Source organism: Chrysemys picta, chromosome 7 (assembly GCF_011386835.1).
Source record: "Chrysemys picta bellii isolate R12L10 chromosome 7, ASM1138683v2, whole genome shotgun sequence".
Lineage (NCBI taxonomy): Eukaryota > Metazoa > Chordata > Testudines > Emydidae > Chrysemys > Chrysemys picta.
The window spans coordinates 68,360,198-68,382,902 of NC_088797.1; the positions used below are offsets into that span (position 1 = coordinate 68,360,198).

A 22,705-nucleotide genomic window follows, 5' to 3' on the forward strand; every position below is an offset into this window, starting at 1 on the left:
TGCACAAGTATATGAAGGCTGTAGGCACCAAGGAGGGTGGTGATGTAGTGTGGTCCAAGGAGGTTATAGAACTGGGAATGATAGATACTTTCCCAATTCTATAGTAGCTCTTTGGCTGATACTCACCTGGTCTTTTATCATGTCTGTTAGCTATAAATCAATATCATCCTATCCCAAATGGGTAATTCAGTTGTTTCTTTGACTTATAAAAGTTGACAAGACAGCGGCAAACATGCAATGTTGGCTGGTTTATATGATGACATGAAGTAAAAAATATGCCATGCTTCTTACTTTTATATTTTTAAGGGGGGAAAAAAAGACCTACTGAGTGTTATTCTGTTACTGAAACTGATAAAGAGAGTAAAGATTGTGAAGTGCTCAGATACTAGCCGGGATAGGGTAGGAGAGGAATGGTGTTTATAAAGTGCCAAATATACCTATGATGCTATTGTCCCTGGTTTATATAAAGGTATGAGAACCTGAGTTGAGTTTGAAGGAAATAACAGCAGCTGTATCTCAAGCAGGTCTTTACAATATTTTTGGGTATATACAAATAATAATATGGAGCAAATATTCAGTTATGCGAGTGTGCTCTGCATATGTCCACTTCTGCAATATATACTGATGAACCACTAATTCATAGTGCAAGAATCACCAAACTTTCCGTTACTGTTGATTTAGGCTGGATTCAAACAACTCACAAAGGGCCCAGTCATTAAAATGAACTTTTAAGCTAAACAGAATGTTGGAAAATATATTCCACATTTTGATTGGCTACTATATTGGGTATCATTTCTCAAGAAGTGCCTGGCCATCATACTATAAGTGACTTCACATGTATGAAATGGGAAAGAAATGCAGCAAAAATGCCCTTGATGAGGCCCTGGAAATGCATCTGTAAATTAAATATTTTAGTTTATAATAGCAATAATGACCTTGATGCAAAGTATTTCCTAGAGATTAATGAGCAGCTGGGGTTAATGGAATCAACTCCTCCCAACCAGTCATTAATTCACAGCAAATGCCCCAGACTTGGATCATTAGTGCTAAAAACAAAATCAATTTTACATGGTTTTGGGCACCTTTTGACCAGCAATCGTAACAATAAAGGGACTTAATTTTGAAAATGACCTTGTTAGTCTCACTTATCTACTAGATTTTCTCTGTGTGTTTCCTTCCTCTGCCCCTTAAATAGCTTCCAGGTGCAAAACTAGCATGCCAAGTTTTAGCCTGCTATGTTTTGAAAGATCTGGTTTATTAAATCCTGAAAATGGGGTTTTATAATGAAAATGTAACAGCCTTTTACATGGAACATTCATAGGTTCCAGAGCCATAGGGATGACAGTCCTAAATGGCTCTAGAGATTAAATGATTAACATTGCTACTCTCAAGTGGCTTTGAATGAATTTGATTAATTTATGAAAAGTCATCATTACTATGCATGCTCTTCAGCTGTTTCACAAACAAAGTGCAGGTAGATGATGTCTGACTCTGGTCCTGCAAACACTTAAGCCCATGAGTGTCACGCTGTCTGGAGTGACTCATGACCATAAATGCCAGCCTCAGGATAGACTGTCAAGAAGCAGGGGAGAGACCCCAAACTTGGTTGTATGTTCTATAATTAGATTTTACCAACCCAGTAACAAGTGTGAACTTCTAAAGCAGTATAGCAGTTTTACCATGGAGTCACAGACAGTCCCCTTGGGCATTCCAGTCTATCTTGCCACCCAGACAAGCTGGACTATGTGACAGTTGGCTCCTATACATTGAAGATGATCAAATATTCAGGTTGCTCCCAGTCCCAAGAGACTAGTCACTTACCCCAGGTCAATTTGTACCTTAGATCTTTCATCACAGACAATGCTTGTAGCCAATCCTGTAACAAACTAATTAAAGATTTATTAACTAAGAAGAGAACTGAACGTTATTAAAAGGTTAAAGCAGGAAAATGTATATACACAAATGAGTTAGTCTGTGGTTTAAAAGGTGAAAGTTGTAGAAATCTGTCAGCTTTGAATGTCTTTTAGGGCTAACCCTGATTGACGCAGGGGATCTCTGCTTCTGTTTCATAGCTCCAGCCCTGTCAGAGGCCAAGCAGCAAAAGAGATGAAAAATTTTCTTGTCAGCTGTTTCTTTCCTTCTTCCAGAATTCAAGCTGATGGGATGAGCCCTTTTGCGTGTAGCTTCTTCACGATCTGAGTGGGCAATTAACAAAGTCTCTCTATTGTGATGTTCCACAGTGGCCCATCTAGTTTTGATAGCCCTTCTTCATGGGCAGAAGACAATCCATCCTGACTGGGTTCACAGTTTCGGAGCATACATTTGTTACAGTTATAAAGCAAAACCTTAAATATTAAGTGATAAAGATGATATAAGTGAGATTAATCTTATTAATATAGTGATAAAGATATTATAAGTGAGATTAATGCGTGCAGCAATTTACAAGTATTTCATAAAGTCTAAACACATTGTAACAAGTTCAATAACTATCTTAACCCTACTAATACATAGGTGAAACAGAATGGTATCCAGCAATGAATTTGTCAGCGCTCATGAAGCCTGAAGCCTTGGCAGGAGCTGGCACCTGTTCTGCCAGCATCACAATGAGTGTTTGTGGGATCAGGTCCTAAGCTTCCTCAACCAGCAGTGAGACACCTGCTTAAAGCACAGGCCTAGGGCTCAGGCCAAGCTTCCTAGTGTTCCCTAGGAACACCTTAGACCCCCAGGGCCTGATTTTTTTCAGAGGTGCTGAACACACACCATCCCAGTTGATTGAAAACACTTAGAATTAGGGGATACTTTTGAAAAATTTGAGATAGGCCTTGTGAAGTGTACCTAGAAGTGAAAGAACAACTCAGAATAACAATGTAAAAAAAATCTTAACGTTAAGGATCTGTATGGTTGTATGTCATATCCACATGTCATGTGTGCTCTTGTGGCTGTATAGGCTGATCTATGAGGAGCAAGACTATGAATAAATGTGTCATGGGAATATGTAGGCTCCCGCTGAAAACTTGGCATGATACTTGGCCCCTTTTTTTCAGTCAGTTTTACGCATCTGTTTTTGTTTGCAACCTTTATTGATAGTTGCTGTCCATTCAGCCCTGTCCTTGATGGTGTCTTCGAAGTTATCAGTATTTCTGCCACATGATCTGAGGTTCTGCTTAAGATGTCTTTGAAGCATTTACTTTGACTGACCTTTCCATGCTTTCCGAGTTTCAGCTCGCCATAGAGGACTTTTTTTCCCCAGGAGTCTATCACCCCCCCTTCTGATAACATAACCTGTCCATTTATGCTGAAATTTGATAATCATGGCCTTGATGCTTGTTCTTTTTGATCTTTCAAGGAAGTTAATGTTTGTCACTTTGCCTTGCCAGCAGACCCTCAGAAGAGGGTGCAGACAGAGCATGTAAAATGTTTCAAGTTGCTTGATGTGTCTGTGGTAAACTGTCCATGTTTCACACTCCTATTGAAAAGATGGTGTACCTGCTCCATTGTATATCATTAGTTGTGTTCACAGTTGGATGGTGTGCTGGTTGAGTATCCTAGGGCAGTCTTCTGAAAGTTTCCTTTTTGTATTCTGTAGGCTATTTCTTGATCCAAGGAACTGTCACTTGAGATGGTGCTGCCAAGGTCTGTGAAGTGACCAACGTTCTTTAGTTTTGCACCATCAATGGTGATGTTTTGCTCAGTGGTAGTGGTTGATGGGGCTGGTTGAGAGAAGACATCATTTTTTCCAGACTAATGGTGAATCCAAACTGTTTAGTTGCCTCCGAGAACCTGTTAAGGATAAGCTGTAGGTCACTTTCACTGCGACTCAATACAGCCCCATGATCCACAAAAAAGGCTTCACATATGAGTTTCACTAGGACTTCTGTCTGCAGTAAGCATTCAGAGACTGAACTTTTCCATAAGTTCTGTACCTTATGAAGGTTGTCAGTTGTGTAATTCAGAACAGCTGTGAAGAAGAGACCAAAAAGGACTGGTGCCAGCACACGATCTTGTTTCACCCTATTAGGTCTGGGGAATGGCTTAGAGAGGCCATAATCTGGGAGTACTTGTCCAGTTTTGTCTTTGTGGAATCGACAAATTTGGTGAGGCAGCCAACTTTTCTAGAATTTTCCAGAGGTCAGTTCTGCCCAAAGTGTCAAATACTTCCTTTAGAGCAATAAAGACAGCATACGATTCCATGTTTTGTTAATGCATTTTTCCTGAATCTGTCTCTCAACAAACATCATGGTTGTGATGCTCCAAACTGATCTAAATCCACACTGGTAGAAACTTCTCTGATACTCTTTCAACAAGCCAATTGAGCAAGATACAAGTGAAGATTTTGCCACCTACAGATAGCAGGGAGCTACTCCAGAAGTTGCCACAATAAGACTTGTTTTATTTTTGTATAGTGTAACTTTGATTACATCTTTGAAATCCCGAGGAATATTCTCAGTTCTCTAGATTTCCTTAATTTCTTATGGACCATTGACAGTTTTGGGACCTGCAAGTTTAAAGATTACAGCTAGCATGCTGTCTTTGCCTGGTGATTGATCTGACTTCATTTATTTGATAGCTTTCTGCACTTCCTCAGTACTAGGTAACTGAACAATTGCTTCATGTCTGGGGTGCTGGGTTAGATCTTGGGGTGTAGAAGAAGAGGTAGTACCCCTGACAGTCAGGACAGTCACACTTTTTGAGTGGTTCTTTCATTGGTCCTCCCTTTGCCCTCAGCTCTTAGCTGTGGCTCCAAGTAACTACTGTTACATCACCAGGGCCGTACATTGGGACACTGCTTCAGCTGGCAGGCTAAACCATGTAAAGGATAGCAATGAGCAGAAATGCCTATGCCCAGTGCATTAGGACTATATAGTGACCCTGTGGAATCACTGTAACAAGTTGGGATGATAACATCAATTGATTGTATTATGCTTTCAAAGCACCTGTATCAACATTCATTTTTTTAATTCACTTAGTGCCTCTGTTGGGAAGGTAAGGAAGTACTATTATTCCCATTTTACAGAGCATAGCCTGAGCTGGAAGGAGAAAGGGCATCTCTTCAGTGTACAGGAGAATACAGATGATGCATTATTTCCTGTGCATGTTTGCCCACATCAATAGCCTTCTGAGTGGCACAGGCATTGGATGCTCCAGCAGCCTCTCCCCTTCAGGGAAAAAGCTATTCTGTTGTGTATACTTAATGTACTGCTCCAGTTCCATGGTGGGGTAGATGGTGAGCTGCCCCAGGAGAGCAGAGCTGTGTAAATAAGCCCTTTCCTACTTGCAGTCTGGTAAGTTCTGACTCCTTGTGTGTAACTCTTATTGGACAGAGAATTGTTGGGTATGGTTCTAGGTATCCCTTGGAAGCAAAAAAACTCACTCCAGATACAATCTTTTAATATGAGGAACTGTAATTTCCAAAATAAGCATCTTAACAGTTGGCCGCAATCCTTTGTGTCCCAGGGCTGCAAGCTATCTGATCTCACGTGGAGAACTGCATGAAGTTCAATGGGAAGTGGCAGGATTGAGTCCTGTGAAATTCTGTTAAGATGCCCACATTTGAAAATTGTGCTTTGTATCTTATCTTAAACTTGAATATGTAGGAGATTAAAAAAACTGGTCAAAATTTCAAATAACATCTCTCCATATTAAGAATTAATTGTCTGTGATATTTCACTTATTAAAATCAAAGCCTTCATTAAAAAAACCATTCATTTATTAATATGTAAAAAATCTATTTTGTTGCAAAGTAGTTTTATGCTTAAATGCTTCATACTATTTTCTTGAAAAAGATTATGGGTGAAATCTTGTGCCCATTGGAGTCAATAGCAAAACATTCACTGACTGCAGTGGGATCAGGATTTTGCATTGTATAAGAGACACTATGTACTGTTTCAGTGCAATGTGATCTCAAACATCCACAAATTTAATGAAATGTGTGTGTGGGAGGGGGGGAGGTGAGTCCCCCAGTAGCAATACTACAGTACTGGTCCAAATCACAATCTAGTAACATTACTGTATACTGTATTGTTTAGGGACATTTTTATCCTATTTCTTATAAGGACAGAACCTGGTATGAAAGCTGCACTCATCTAGCTCAGCATAGCTTTTTAAAATTTATTTTTTAATCTAACGTGTACTATATAATGTACTTTAGAATACTTTATAGTATTCTCTTCAAGGGGATAATTCTTCCACTCCTTCTCCCCCATAAAATACTATGAAAATCTTATACTAGTAACTGCTTGGCTCTTTATAGTGAAAGCAGCTCTGGATACACTAGGTGATGATATGAAAGAAAGCACTGATGCGGAGAATGTGCCTGTGCAGTGTGAAGTACCCTCTACAGTGTATTTTGCAAACCCATAAACAACTTGCTAACAAATGCCAGAGAATGGTTGCGGTCACAATTGGGATTCTACACTCAATTTTCCAGCAATCAAGCTGGGATTTAAAGATGGATGTCTTTAAAATCTGGCAGTTCGATACAGCATTTCTAGGGGTAAACAAATAATTTTGTTGTGATCTACTGCACCATTTTAATAACGTGTTTTTGACTCACACACATAGCAGAAAATGAAATAAATTCAGCAAATGCAGAGGCTGATATTTCCTCTAATGAATAAAAGCAATTAAATCTTTGGAGCAGAGGGGTTTCTTAGAAAAACAACCCACTGTGCTGCTCGTGGAAAAAACATCTCAGGATGCATATGTTTCCTTGTGGAGCTGTAGGTGTCAGTATAAACATGGCTTTGAGGTCAGGTGCTGTGGATGTCATTCTAACCCATTGAGCTGTCCACATTATTGAATGAGTCGGCATTCAGATGTTCAGCATGCATGGGACATTGTCTGCCTGGCTGTTTGAAGCACTGGCAGCAGAAGGTGACATCTGGTGACTAATGGGCTCAGATGTGAAAGCCGTTCCCACAGTTCTTTGGGCTGCAGCTGCTCTGCAACCGCATAAGACGCAGGAAACGGAGGGGAGAGTATCAGTAGAAAAAATCAATACCTTCTGATTTCAGAGGAAGTAAAACATGGCCTCAGCTGCAGACATTTTCTCATCCCAAGACTTCTGATAAATGAAAAGACCACATAGCTAAGCAGGACAGTTTATTTTTTCTCCAGTTTTGCCTACTTAAACTGATCAACCTTAAATGAAATGGCTGCAGCTTATGCAACAAAGAGAACATTTCCAGAGGAGATTCCTTCCTCTTTCTCTTATCCTAGCAGTGCTTTTACTTACACCCCCCCACCCCCTCCACCCCCAGCAGTGCTTTTTTACGTACGTGTGCATGCACACCCTCCTACCCTAGTAATGCTTTTACACACACATGCCCTAGCAGTGCTCTTACACCTCCCCACACCTATCCGTGCTTTTTCACTCACACTCTAGCAGTGTTCACACTCATGCATGCACACTTGCACCCACTCTCTATTGGTGGTTACAGACACGCATGCATGTGTACACAGTCACATCCGCCCTCCAGCGGCACTTGCACACGCACACACAAAGAACCAAACCCCTCATCCTCTACTTGTGGGAAATGATCTGTGAGGAGAAACTCGTCTGTCCCTTCAGCGCCCTGAAACAAAGATGAAGGTGTAATGTGATGAGCAAATATTTCATGTTTCCTCAGTGATTTATATGTGAAATTCCTATAGGATGGCAGGGGGTAACCACAGGAAACTCTCAGTGCTGCAGATGGCGGTAAATAGTGTGTCATTAGCAAATGATAGTGCAAACCACAGAGAAGTAGAGAGAGGAAGGAGCAAATACATTCCTGGCTGCAAGTTAGGAGTGATTAGAGCAGAACCAGAAGGTGGTTGTGTTTTTTGAGGGGAATAGACTCTCATGCTCTTCCCCTATAAATAAATCAGTGTAGGTGGTCAAGGAGTCCTTGAAAACAGCTAACAGTAAAGAAACAGAACAGTAGGAAACTGTGAAAAGAGAAGCATTTTGCTGTGCATTCACATGCGTGCGCACACAAATTCACATGATTTTTCCATCGTCCAAGCCTCTAGTGTGACAGAGGGAGGGAGAATAGTTCGCACGCATCAGCCTCATAAAATCTGCAAAAGCACCACTCTTGATTCAGCCATCGGCAGCTCCCAGACCTCACACAGAGAATTAGAGTGAAATTCTATTTGCAGACCAACATCCCTAATGCTGCTGTGTCCTTATGTTTACTTCAGTTAACTGTCATCCCTTATAAAGTGAACTGTACCACAGCTACTGCTAAGGTTAAAAAAAAAAAAAAAACCTTTGGAGTAGCTGCTGTGGGGTGAAATTTGAGAGAAACATAAATAGAAGTATCTGGGGAAATAAAAAAGAGACCTACTGCACGATGCAAAGCTCAAAAACGGGATCATTCAGCTCTTGTTTTCAGCACATTTCTTGGTTTTAGCCATGCCTGATAAAATATTTAACAGCCATCTTAGCACTCAGCATACCAATAATCACAGAACATCCAGTGCTCTAAGCCTCCACTGAGACAGAAATCCATTGATGTGAAGTTTTCTTCTTTTCCCTGCAGATATTACATGCCATCCATCTTACCTCCAGTCTTAATGTGAGTCCCCAGACAAGTCCTTATTTCACCATGCCTCTTTAGCGTCACAAACATCCTCTGGAAACTACCAGCTAGAGAACTTTCCCAGTGCCAGTGTTTTTATTTGAAGTCACTCACTGTGTCTACCTGCTTGCAGAAATACAAATAAAAATTAATTTAATTTGTATTATTGTAATGTCGCAAGGCCCAGATGCTCCATTGTGCTAGGTGCTGTCCATACACTTAGTAAGAGACAATCCCCTCCCCTCAGAGTTTATGATCTTAATAGACAAACCAAGGGGGGAAAAAGGAAGTTATTCTTTTCATGTTATACACGTGGGGAACCGAGGCACAAAGATTGTGACTTGCCACAGGTGTCACAATCAATCTGTGGCAGAAGCCGGAATTGAACAAACGACTGTTGTGACTCAGCCCAGGTCTCAACCACAATATCAGCTTTCGTGTGCTTGTGTGTGTCATTTCATATAGACATATGCTATATGTACAGGCTGATGATGGTTTAATAGAAAGGGCTTATTTTCAGAATTGCTAAGCACCCAAAACTCTGGATCTGTGGGAGCAGTGGCTGTTCAGCAGCACTGCAAATGAGGCACTCTTGTCATCTCTCAACATTTGGTGCTTTTCCTAAAGCCCCAGCTGTCAGAATCAACAAATTGCATGAGAATCTCTGCTTTTGTTTTAAAAAAAAAAAAAAGATTCTAGCTGTAGAGAACAGCTTGAAAATGTGACGCTAGTGCAGGGGATGGGCAAACTGTGGCCGGCAGACTGGATCCGGCCCATCAGGGCTTTGGATCCAGCCCGCGGGATTGCCACCCCTGTGGCGCTGCGGGCCCCGCGCCGCTCCCGGAAGCGGCCAGTACCACGTCCCTGCGGCCCCTGGGGGAGGATGGGGGGCGGGGGAGGGCAGAGAGTCCATGCGCTGCCTTCGCCTGCAGGCACCGCCCCCTGCAGCTCCCATTGGCTGGGAATGGGGAACCGTGGCTAATGGGAGCTACGGGGGAGGTACCTGTAGGCAAGGGCAGCGCACGGAGCCCTATGCCCCCTCGCTCAGGGGCCACAGGGGCGTGCTGCCGGCTGCTACTGGGAACGGCGCAAGGCCAGGGCAGGCAGATGTGGCCCTCGGGCCAAAAAGTTTGCCCACCCCTGTGCTAGTGCATCATAAAGGTTCAAACCACAAGACAAATTAAAAGAGCCCAAGATTGATTTAAAAAAAAAAGCATGATTTTAAGCCTCTTGTCAGCTAAGGCTGACTCATGACTTTTGAACACTGGGATTCATGAAATGGGTCCTGTTTTTATTATAGACAGAGCTGGTGGTGCTTACCTATAGGTAAGGTTGCCTATCTTTTCTCTAGGTACCAGCTGGCTGTGCCTTTCTGAGAGAGAGGAATTTCCCACTGGTTAGAGCAAGGAACTGGTGATCAGCAGGCTTGAGTTGGGTTCCTTCCTCTACCACTGACCTTGATATGACCTTAGAGAAGTCATTAAAACTAATGTGTGCCACAGCAGACATCCAACATGGAAAACTGCCTCGGTTTCCCCATCTGCAAAATAGGGATGATACATACTAAGTAAATCACCCTGAGATTGAGAGAAACTGCTCTATCTACATAGGTACAAAATGTTATTACAGTGGGTCCCCCCAAATAACTCTAGCTTTTTGGGCCTGTTTTCATCCTGTACAGCAGGGGTGGCCAAACTCTGGCTTGCGAGTCACATGCAGTTACAGTTAAAGTGTGGCTTGCAGAGCCCCCCCTCACACTCACCCCGATTCTCCAACTAGAAGACGGGGGTGGGAGAGAAAGAAGGTTGGGGCTTCTACCTTGTGGCAGGGCTGCTTCTGCCTAGCAGGGAGGAGGGTCTCGGGGCTCCAGCCCCATGGGGCACGCCTGCCAGGACTCAGGGCTTCAACAAGAGTGGGGCTTCAGCCCTGAGCCCCCTCAGGCACCTCCCACAGGGCTGAAACCTATGACCTGGCAGACGTGCCCCAGCTCTAAACTTCTGAAGGTTGTCATATGCAGCTCGGAGGGTCGGTAAGTTTGGCCACACCTGCTATGCATGTTAAAAGTAGACATCTTTTTTGTTTGAAATTATTTTTAGCCAAAACATGGCTGTTTCATCAAACCAGAAATTGCCTTCAGAAATATTCTTCTTAAGATTTTTTGGGGTGTGGGGAGGGAGGGTTTTTTAATTGAAAAACAGTTTTGTTTTTTTCCTCCAGCAACATGGGGTGAAAATTTTCTGTAAAACCGAAACTTTTGCCCAAATACTAACTTTTGTTTTGTTTTTGTTTTTTGGTTGCAGAAAACTGAAAATATTTCTGTTCTTGATGCAAGTCTTGAGACTTTTATAGAAAAATGTAATAGAGTTTTCATCGAAAATCTTTTGCAGGGAAGAAAACATTTTCTGATCAGCTCTCTAACTACAAGTTCCTCATGTAACACTGTGCCAGCATCCGTTCTCTCTCTCTCCTTTCCCTCCTTCTCTGTGAAAAAGGCTCTACTGATGCTGGAGCAGCAATTTCTTTAAAGTTAACATTGCTATTGAGCATAGTGCTAATGCATTAGGTGGCAATCCATTGAGGCGTCTTTTGTATTCTGTATCCTATGCATCCGAAGAAGTGAGGTTTTTACCCACGAAAGCTTATGCCCAAATAAATCTGTTAGTCTTTAAGGTGCCACCAGACTCCTTGTTGTTTTTGTAGATACAGACTAACACGGCTACCCCCTGATACTTTTGTATTCTGTTGAACCTTGATCCATTGCTACTGTGTGGTTGGGTGAATTCCTAAATTCTGACTCTAGTAATATGGAAGTAGCTCCACAATAGAGCTGATGAAATCTTTTCCTTAATTTCCACAAAAAAATTCAAAGTTGTTTTCATTTTGTATGATTTGTTGTCAGTTTTTGTTTTTGGTAAAGCATATTTTCAATAAATAAAACATTTTGGAAATGTCTACAATTTTCGTAAAAAGTTTGGTTTAAAAAAAGAAATTGCTTCCACATCAGCATGTCTCTGATTATTAGAGAAGTGTACAGATCATATTGTAATAGGTGCTGTAGAAAACCCCGTGAAACGGATTACTAGCCCAACAGTATTGAGTCCTCTTGTAACAATGGATAAAACATTTAATTTTAATGTCAGATTAAACCAGGCTCTTCTGTAGCATCAACCACAGCAAGATATGGGAAGGAAAATTGTAGTCCCTTATGTTTATGCTGGGGATTATGATATATCCTGGTACCACTAGGAGATGTGTCCCAAGAAAAAGGCATTGAGATGCATTCCAGTACTGAGAAATCAGAATTTCCCCTCTCTATCCTTGGTAGGGAGGTTTAGTTACTTCATGAACACTGAAGCTTCCTCCACAGGAAATCTTTAAACGTGATATCTAACTTGTTGAAGTGATGAACAAAGAGGGAAAAGGAACTGAGTACATAGGAGACATGGTAAACATTTATATGAATAATAATTTTGCCCTTCTTCCACACTTGTTTCCTGCTCTTTCATTCAGATCTCTGCCTGAAACAGGGAGATACCCAGGTAATTCAAAACGAACATATACAAATATTTTAAGCCCTATTGAAAGTCTTGACAATCATAAGGAAATTTACATTCGTTCCTAAAAGTTTTCTATCCTAGTTCTGCCTGAACTTTTGCATGAAGGACGGAGTTGGACAGCAGGAGTAGAGCAAGGTCAGCATTAAGCATACCTCCATGTTGTTACTTTATAACCTTAGTTCTATGGCTGGTATAGTGGGCTGCTATTGCTGCAGCTAATGTTTCCACAGCTAATTCACATAATAGGGTTGCCCTTTCTCCCTTTTCTTTTCCAACCCATACAGTTGAAAGGGTTTAGAGATGTGGCCATTAGTCACCATAGACCCCCATAGTTCCATTAACTTAATACAAGAACAAAATTCACACTTAAAACCTAATTTTCTTAAAGTACTGAATAGGAAGTTGCAGGTCATCCTATCAGAGAGATTATCATCATGGGTTTGGTCAACTTCTGTGTCAAGTCAATTATAACAATCAATTACCACAAATTACTTCTGCAGTATTGTTTTTGTACAAAGCCACCTAGTTTGGGAGTGTACCTTGGTAGGATTAATCTCTTTGGGCATGGACTTTTGCCAATATTTTACAGCTATATTTTATCAAAGAAATAGGTCTGTAATTGGCACATCTGTCTGGCCATTTATTTAGTTTTATTAGTACAAGTATAGATGCTATCTGAAGGGAGCTCTTCTTGAGCCTTGGCTTTGAAGATACTTACGAGTATAAAGGTGGTGTTAGTTTGGACAAGCATTGATGAAGCTCCATGAGGAGGCCATCTGTGCCTGGTTTAACAGTGATTATTAGAGGTGGTTGAAAATTTTCTGTTTGAAACATTTATCAACAGAAAGTGGGTGTGCGGAAAATGGAAATTTTCCCAAGAATATCTCCATTTTCATGGGAAATGTTCATGGTGAAATGGGTTCATGGGAAATGTTCATGGTGAAAAAATAAAATATTTTGATTTTCAGTTTTTTGATGAAAACCCCAAAAATGTAAAAAAAAGTTATACATAATTAGAACTAATAGGTTGGTTTTGTCTACATTTATTGTAGGGGGAAACAAGATTTTCCCAACCAGCTCTAGTTATGATGGCTTCCCCCTAAAGTAATTAGGGCTACAGAAAAGTCCTTTTGATAATTTGGGAAGGGACAAATGGTTGCAGGAGCATTGGATTGGCTGAGTAACACTTCTTGTACAATTTATTACAAGGCATTTCTGGCTAGTTGGAATGTATATAAGCCTCGCCTGTAGCCTCATATCACCAGTATGCCTTAGTCTGTTCCTTGAGTCTATGAGCCAATAGTTTGCTTGACTTCTTCCTCAGTTCTGGTAAATTTGCAGGAAGCTAAACAAGACAAATTCAGCCTTCACTGTACTCACTTCATATATAATGCTGATAAACTTCCCAAGCTTTTCCTGAGATAGTGCATCAATATAGACTGGAAAACGTTGTTTGTAGTTTTCCAGACCATTCTATTACTATTACATTCCCCACGAATGCCTGAAAGAATGGAGCTGCTGCCCTGTTCTCCAGAAAGACAGTTACATGAATGATGTTACAGTTCAGTTCATTTACTATTCTGCCAGTTGTCCTGTTGCCCTCTATGGATTAGCAGCTTGGGCAGTTGCCCAGGCAAGAACAAAACTTGAGAAACAGAAGGATAGGAGATTAATTTAGAAAAAGAAATTAAAAAGTGAAAAGCAAAACTATGTCTGAGTCTAAGGCTGCTGTGTTATGCCAGGGTGAATATGCACAAATTTACCTGTGCCTTTCCTTGCAACCACCCCACACTCTCTGCTTTCTATCCTGATCATACTCCCTGCTTATATCTCTTTAGTCAATTATTCCTTAAAACCACACCTTTCTACCCTTTTACCCTTCTATACTGATTGCTGTAGAATATATATTGTATGTTTTATCTAGAGACCTCTAAAAGAGACTAGAAAAGTGTTGTGTCCCACTTTAGGGCATTATCTAATTGTGCCTTTCCCAAGATGACAAAACATACCCTGTGTTTACACCCTACTGCAGGAATTTTTGTACGAGCCATGTCTTGTGAGGTATCACTTAAAATGCATGTAGCAGCATTATATGTGATGCTATAACCATAAACCAAGGTGATGACTAAAAGTGTGTTTTCCAAATAAGTCTGGGGAGTGTCTAAACCAGTTCCTCAGAGACAAGGGGCAAGCTGCCACATCAGCCAGGTGTAAACAAGGCTGATGAACCTGCTAAGTGGCCATTCTTTGGCAGGAAACAGGGCAGGGACAAAAATCTATATTTTACCAGAAACAAAAAAGCAACACCTAGTAGGGAATATCGTTCCACATAGACTCTGTCTCCTAGGTCCCAGCTGAGAACATTTTTTTTCAAGAGGGGGACTGAAACTATAAAGAGGAGGCACTTCTCCCTCTCCCTGACCATCACATTCATGGCACTGAAGAGACAAAGAAAGCAGACATTGGACTCTGGGGGAGGGGTCCTGACCTGAGAGGTTGGTCAGTAATCTGCTGGAGCGTATGATGAGAGAACTTTGCTTTGAATGTAATGTAGTTTAAGTTGGGCACCAGTAAGTGTTTTATCTTTATTTTTCTTTTAACCATTTCTGACTTATACCTCATTCCTTATTCCCATTTAAAATCTCTCTCTTTGTAGTTAATAAATGTTTTTTTTAATCTAATCCGGTGTGTTCAAGTTGAAGTGTCTGGTTAACACCATTTGGGGTAACAAGTTGTATGCATATTATTCCCTTAAAGGAATAACAGACTTTGTACTGTCCAGGAGAGAGCTGGGAAGTACAGGACATACATTTCTGGGGGGGAAATCTGGGACTGGGAGTGTGCTAGATTTACCCTGTGTCAATCATTAAGGCTGGTAGAAGAGGGGAAGGAGTTTAAACCCTGGCTCCACTTCCCGCAGCACTGATTGCTAGAGAATCATGGAGGAGACTACATGCTTCAGCCTGTTAAATGGGACCTTAAGGAGCCATTGTGCCCTTTGAGGCAGCCACTGGGGTGGTAAGCTGGGAAGCTTCTGCACTGCCCCCAACGTGGGCCTGTGCCGTCAAAGCACAGTAGAGCCCTTAAAGGGACATTATCAGCTTAATGTCATGTATTGTGGATGCAGTTCTGTACCTGTGATGCTAATAACATCCTAGACTAAAAATAAAAACTGTAAAAATTCAATGAAATTGTTGCTTGATTCTGAGTAGTGGAATCACTCCTACAGCCATCCCCATAGCTGGCACTAATCAGCATCTTTGTCAGCAATCTCAGTCAGATAAAATGTGTGAGGGTAAAATGGCTATTGAGACTGATGTATTCTTTCACTCCTACAGGTGCTCCACATAGGACAAGTTTAAAGCCCATTGTTTAGGCAGTGTGGGGAAGCAAGTGCTACCTTGTTGGTTTAGCTGAGACAATATATTTACTTTAGTCCAACATATGCTTATTGCTTAAGGGCAGTTTTGAAAGTGCTCCTCTGTGCTATGTTATGGCTGCTTCAGCTGTTCAGTGATGTTTTCCTGCTGGTGCTTTGGAGTCCCACACAGGAGTGTGATTTTTCCCTGTGAAAGAGTTAGTCTGCCGAACTGACAGCTGTGAAGGGTGCATTGAATTGGGATGACGGTACAATTTTTACCTGATTTTCTTTTCACATTTTTCTATGTGGCTCTATTACCTTACTGTGGAGTCTCTATTAGCCCTACCATTGCACGTGCCGCAACTGCTCTCAAGCTGAAAACTGACAATTCAAGTTTCATAAGAACTAAAATCATTTATAAAGAAATTAAAGAGAAGTGAAAATACTTGAAATCCTCAGTAATTGGGGCCTTTTAAGGTTTGCCCATCACTTAACACTTACTAGACTCACAATCTCTATAATACAAGTAACTCTGCCTAAATGAAGTATATGAGCTGGATTTTTTCTTCAATAACAACCCCAGAACTCCCATGGTGCAACCTGAATTGAAACCAATGGGGACTGCATGTGTCTAACAGAGCAGATTTGGTTCTATGTTTCCATTTACATTACAGGGTGTTCAATTCTAAGGGTTTAAAAATATGTTTATCAGACAAGAGGCATGTGTTCAAAGTCATCTGAATCCTGGCATTAATTGTCCTAGTTAGGTGGTGGAATTGCATACTCTGCTTTTGGAAGTTATCTTTGTTGGTAAACAGACCCATATTTCAGTATTAGCTTTGATTCTCTGCATGCACAACACAGAGGATACTAATAAGCTCTCCTAGCGTTAATATCCTGAGGAAAACAACTGCAGAAAACAGCATGCCTGTGATGCTACAGTGCATCACACAAACATCGTATATCAATGATGAGGTAGACTGCAAAGAAATAAGAGATGGAATGGATAAGACAGTCTGTCTGGGCAAAAATCACATTGGGGAAGAAAGCCACTAGAGCCTCCACTGGGATAGTGCTTGGGGTGTGCTATAGACCACTGGGATCTGATTTGGATATGGATAGAGACCTCTTTAATGTTTTTAATGGGAATTGTGTGATCATGGGAGACTTTAACTTCCCAGATATAGACTGGAGGACAAGTGCTAGTAATAATAGTAATAATTTTCCTGGATGCGATAGCCGATGATTCCTTCACCAAGTACTTGCTGAACCAACAAGAGGAGATGCCATTTTAGATTTGGTTTTGGTGAGTAGTGATGACCTTATAGAAGAAATGGTTGTAGGGGACAGCCTTGATTCGAGCGATCATAAGCTAATTCAGTTCAAACTAAATGGAAGGATAAACAAAAATAGATCTGTGACTAGGGTTTTTGATTTCAAAAGGGCTAACTTTAAAAAATTAAGGAAATTAGTTAGGGAAGTGGATTGGACTGAAGAACTTGTGGATCTAAAGGCAGAGGAGGCCTGGATTTACTTCAAGTCAAGGTTGCAGAAACTATCAGAAGCCTGCATCCCAAGAAAGAGGGAAAAAATTCATAGGCAGGAATTGTAGACCAAGCTGGATGAGCAAGCCTCTCAGAGAGGTGATTGATAAAAAGCAGAAAGCCTACAGGGAATGAAAGATGGGAGTGATCAGCAAGGAAAGCTACCTTATTGAGGTCAGAACATGTAGGGATAAAGTGAGAAAGGCCAAAAGCCATGTAGAGTTGAACCTTGCAAAGGAAATTAAAACCAGTAGTAAAAGGTTCTATAGCCATATAAATAAGAAGAAAACAAATAAAGAAGTGGGACCGCTAAACACTGAGGATGGAGTGGAGGTTAAGGATAATCTAGGCATGGCTCAATATCTAAACAAATATTTTGCCTCAGTCTTTAATGAGGCTAATGAGAAGATTAGGCATAATGGTAGGATGACAAATGGGAATGAGGATATGGAGGTAGATATTACCACATCCAAGGTAGAAGCCAAATTCAAACAGCTTAATGGGACTAAATCGGGGGGCCCAGATAATCTTCATACAAGAATATTAAAGGAACTGGCACATGAAATTGCAAGCCCATTAGCAAGAATTTTTAATGAATCTGTAAACTCAGGGGTTGTACTGTATGACTGGAGAATTGCTAACATAGTTCCTATTTTTAAGAAAGGGAAAAGAAGTGATCCGGGTAACTACAGGCCTGTTAGTTTGACATCTATAGTATGCAAGGTCTTGGAAAAATTTTGAAGGAGAAAGTAGTTAAGGACATTGAGGTCAATGGTAATTGGGACAAAATACAACATGGTTTTACAGAAGGTAGATCGTGCCAAACCAACCTGATCTTTCTTTGAGAAGGTAACAGATTTTTTTAGACAAAAGAAACGCAGTGGATCTAATTTACCTTGATTTCAGTAAGGCATTTGATACGGTTGCACATGGGGAATTATTAGCTACACTGGAAAAGATGGGGGATCAGTATGAAAATTGAAAGGTGGATAAGGAACTGGTTAAAGGGGAGACTACAACGGGTCATACTGAAAGGTGAACTGTTAGGCTGGAGGGAGGTTACTAGTTCCTCAGGGATCAGTTTTGGGACCAATCTTATTTAATCTTTTTATTACTGACCTTGGCACAAAAAGCGGGAATGTGGTAATAAAGTTTGCAGATGATACAAAGCTGAGAGATATTGCCAATACAGAGAAGGACCTGGATATCATACAGGAAGATCTGGATGACCTTGTAAACTGGAGTAATAGTAATAAGATGAAATTTAGTAGTGAAAAGTGCAAGGTTATGCATTTAGGGATTAATAACAAGAATTTTGGTTATAAATTGGGGACGCAGCAGTTGGAAGTAACAGAGGAGGAGAAGGACCTTGGAGTATTGGTTGATCACAGGATGACTATGAGCTGCCAATGTGATATGGCCGTGAAAAAAGCTAATGCGATCTTGGGATGCATCAGGTGAGGTATTTCCAGTAGAGATAAGGAAGTGATAGTACTGTTATACAAGGCACTGGTGAGACCTCATCTGGAATACTGTGTGCAGTTCTGGTCTCCCATGTTTAAGAAGGATGAATTCAAATTGGAACAGGTACAGAGAAGAGCTACTAGGATGATCCGAGGAATGGAAAACCTGTCTTATGAAAGGAGACTCAAAGAGCTTGGCTTGTTTAGCCTAACCAAAAGAAGGCTGAGGGGAGATAAGATTGCTCTCTATAAATATATCAGAGGAATAAATACCAGGGAGAGAGAGGAATTATTTAAGCTCAGTACCAATGTGGACACAAGAACAAATGGATATAAACTGGCCATCAGGAAGTTTAGACTTGAAATTAGACCAAGGTTTCTAACCATCAGAGGAGTGAAGTTCTGGAACAGCCTTCCAAGGGGAGCAGTGGGGGCAAAAGACCTATCTGGCTTCAAGACTAAGCTTGATAAGTTTATGGAGGGGATGGTATGATGACAGAGCCTAATTTTGGCAATTAATTGATCTTTGACTATTAATGGTAAATATGTCCAATGTCCTGTGATGGGATGTTAGATGGGGTGGCATCTGAGTTACTACAGAGAATTCTTTCCTGGGGTCTGGCTGGTGAGTCTTGTCCACATGCTCAGGGTTTAGCTGATCACCATATTTGGGGTTGGGAAGGAATTTTCCCCAGGGCAGATTGGCAGAGGCCCTGGCGGTTTTTCGCCTTCCTCTGCAGCGTGGGGCACGGGTCACTTGCTGGAGGATTCTCTGCACCTTGAAGTCTTTAAACCATGATTTGAGGACTTCAATAGCTTAGACATAGGTTAGGGGTTTGATACAGCAGTGGGTGGGTGAGATTCTGTGGCCTGCGTTGTGCAGGAGGTCAGACTAGGTGATCATAATGGTACCTTCTGACCTTAAAGTCTATGAAACACTCTTTCATATACAAAACAACATTAAGTAGGTCTGAATTTAACCCCTAAGTTGTGAAATAACTATATCCTTTGTCTTTATGGAATCAGGTCTACTTTGCTAGAATTCATTTCTAACATAAATTTGTTGTGGTAGATCCCCACTTTTTTTGGTTTGTATCTTTCCTTCTTTGTTATAATTCCTGAATGACAAATTTACCTGGGAATAGGTGAGCTGTGAATGCATCAATGTGTCTCCAGAAATGTTTAGATTAGTTTGCAGTTATGAATAGTCCACTGTTTTTCTAGAGAAATGAACACAGTTAATAATGTTACAATGATAAGACCTTACTGTTTACCAACCTTCTCCCCCAACCCATTCCCCCCCCGCCCCATTCGAATCTTGTATCTCTGAGGATTTATTTGGAAAATTCTCACAGCTGCAAAATACAGGTGGCATAGGATGTTGGTGAATGAGTATGACATGTTTTCCAAAGGCAGAAAAATGAAGTCAACAGTCACACAACTAATTGACAATCATTAGTGGGTTGATCTTTTGCACCAATTGTTGGTTTAAGGCTTGAAAAATCTATCAATATCCCTGACAGCAAAAATTAGTCTGAGATTCCAGCTCTCAGTTGACTAATTAACCTCTCTAATGTTGATAGACTTCCACCAGGTACATCCAGGAAATACACTTATTCAGTCTAAGTACCCTGAGATGTTTCTTTCATTTGAATGGACATTCCATTGGGAACTACAACTCAGAAGGTGTATGAACAGTTCATCAGCAGCAAAAGCATTAAGGTAAAGAGAACAGTTTCATAGTTGCATTAGAGAAGAAGCTAGTCATGCATAAGCTAAAATATCTTTGTATTCAGTGTTTCCTTATCAAAGTCTAGAAACTGGCTGCTAGATTGGGGTGCTAGAATGCAGTATCTTAAAACTGTAGACAGTTCTGTAGATGCTTCTGATTTAAATTTGCCCTTGTAGGAGCTGCCAACTAGGACTGACAACACATGCAATATTCATATGAAGGTAAAAATTGTTTAAGCAAAATATAGTGAATCTGCAGAATTCATGTTCCACATGTTAATGTGAATCTGCAATCCTCTACCAGGAAAATATTGTTGAAAAATACCTGTTACACTGTACATTGTGAGCTGAATAACAAGACTCTTAAAAGAAAATGGCTGTGACTGATCATAAATAAGAGTTGAGGTAAATATAAGAATATTCACTGATATGAAATGAATTTTCTAAACACTATTACTGTGTAAATATATATACAAGTATTTGTGAATACTGGTGCTGTATTTAAGTGGTAGCTGCCCTTTGACTGATATTTTCCCAACAAGAATTTCAGTCTAATGATAAACTTTTTTGAGCAGAGACTAACATTTATAAACTATATTGTGACATAGTATAAATCAGGGGTCGGCAACGTTCAGCACGCGGCTCGCTAGGGTAAGCACCCTAGTGGGCCGGTCACTTTATTTACCTGCTGACGTGGCAGGTTCGGCCAATCGCGGCCCCACTGGCTGCGGTTCGCCGTCCTGGGCCAATGGGGGCGGCGGGAAGCGGAGTGGGCCGAGGGATGTGCTGGCCGCGGCTTCCCGCCACCCCCGTTGGCCCGGGACGGCGAACCACGGCCAGTGGGGGCCGTGATCGGCTGAACCTGCCGCGTCAACAGGTAAATAAACTGTCCCGGCCTGCTAGGGTGCTTACCCTGGCGAGCCGCGTGCCGAACGTTGCCAACCCCTGGTATAAATGGTAATAAAAATAATAATAAATGATGTAGAAAGAGATACAAGAAATACCCCTTAACACATGAAGACATAAGAGACTTTCCAAGAACTTGTGAAGTTATATTTTTCAGATTTTCTTTTGGTTCTGTGGATAAACCAAGATGGTCTTTAAAATTAACTGATTTTCAAACCCAACCAAGTATGATGACTTACACTGAGCTCCCTGCCACACTTTGTCATTTGGACACTAAAATGGCTTTGTGTTCTAATCTGTTAATATCATAGGTTGTGGTGGGTTGGGTTTTTTTTTGTTTTTGGGGTGTGTGTGTGTGTGATGGTGAGTTACCTTCACATGTCTGGCTTTAATCTTACATAGTCTGCATAGCCTATACTTGAAGTCATGGGCAGAATGCTTGACTCTGCATCTTCACATTACTTATCATGCTGTGCTGTATCTTTTTTTGGAAGTGGTATGAACAGAAATATTGGCTGCCTCATGTCCATGCATATTACTACTGTCAGTGATGGTTTAGTGAAGATGTTCATCTGATGGGCCAGGTTATCAAGTGCCTACTCCAACCCATGGGTTAAGGGATAACCACCCTCAGGTGAAGTGCTGGAATCATTGTGTGTAGTCTTGTGATATTTCTGTGCAAACCACTTGGGTGTAAATGAGCTCAGGATTTAGCCCAATTTAGCCAAATTATACAGAATGGAGAGAGGTAAATAGTGATGTCCAAGTACAAATCCCTGGGGGACAAGTTCTGTTCAACATATTCATAGATGATCTGGAAAAAAGGGGTAAACGGTGAGATGGCAAAGAGTGCAGATAATGCAGAATTACCGAAACTAGTTAAATCCAAAGCAGACTACAAAGAGTTACAAAGGGATCGCAGAAAATGAGTGGGCAACAAAATAGCAGATGAAATCCAATGTTGTTAAATGCAAAGTAATACACATTGGAAAACATCCCAACTATACAGACAAAATGGTGTTTAACTGTTACCACTCAAGAAAGAGAGAGTAATACACATCTGAAAACATCCACTCAATGTGCAGTGGCAGTCAAAAAAGCGATCAATCTTAGAAACCATTTGGAAAGGGATAGATAAGTCAGAAAATATCATAACACTGCTATGTAAATCCATGATATAGTCACACCTTGAATACTGTGTAAGGGTTAAAAAAAAGTGTAAGGGTAAAAGAAGACTTTTGTGTCTAATCCTGCTTTCATGACTCGAATGGAAGTAGGATGAAGGCCTCAGGATTGTGTGTTCCCTTAATTTGACTACATGACCAGCATTACTGAGTCACTTACCCTGCACTGGTCATCTTTTCAAGTATTCATATTGCTTTGCGGAGCAAGAAAAATCATGACTGAGTACCAGTAACTTCTCTTAAATTCTTGTAAGCACTACACCAGATCTTGCTCCAGAGCCAGGAGTTCTAAACTCGGCTTGACCACTGACACACTTTGGGTCCATGAGAAAGTCACATCTGCCTTCAGTTTCTCCATCTGTAACATAAGGATAATAATACATACCCACCTACCT

At 41.0% G+C, this 22,705-nt stretch overlaps 1 long non-coding RNA gene across 1 annotated transcript in view; it reads left to right on the top strand.

Annotated features, from left to right (window-relative positions):
• The window catches only part of LOC135972719 (uncharacterized), a 71,513-nt gene that overhangs the window by 25,356 nt on the left and 23,452 nt on the right, over positions 1 to 22,705 (top strand). The window contains exon 2 of the long non-coding RNA XR_010589198.1: positions 20,073 to 20,211. This is a non-coding gene — a long non-coding RNA (uncharacterized LOC135972719). The remainder of the gene's footprint in view (positions 1 to 20,072; positions 20,212 to 22,705) is intronic.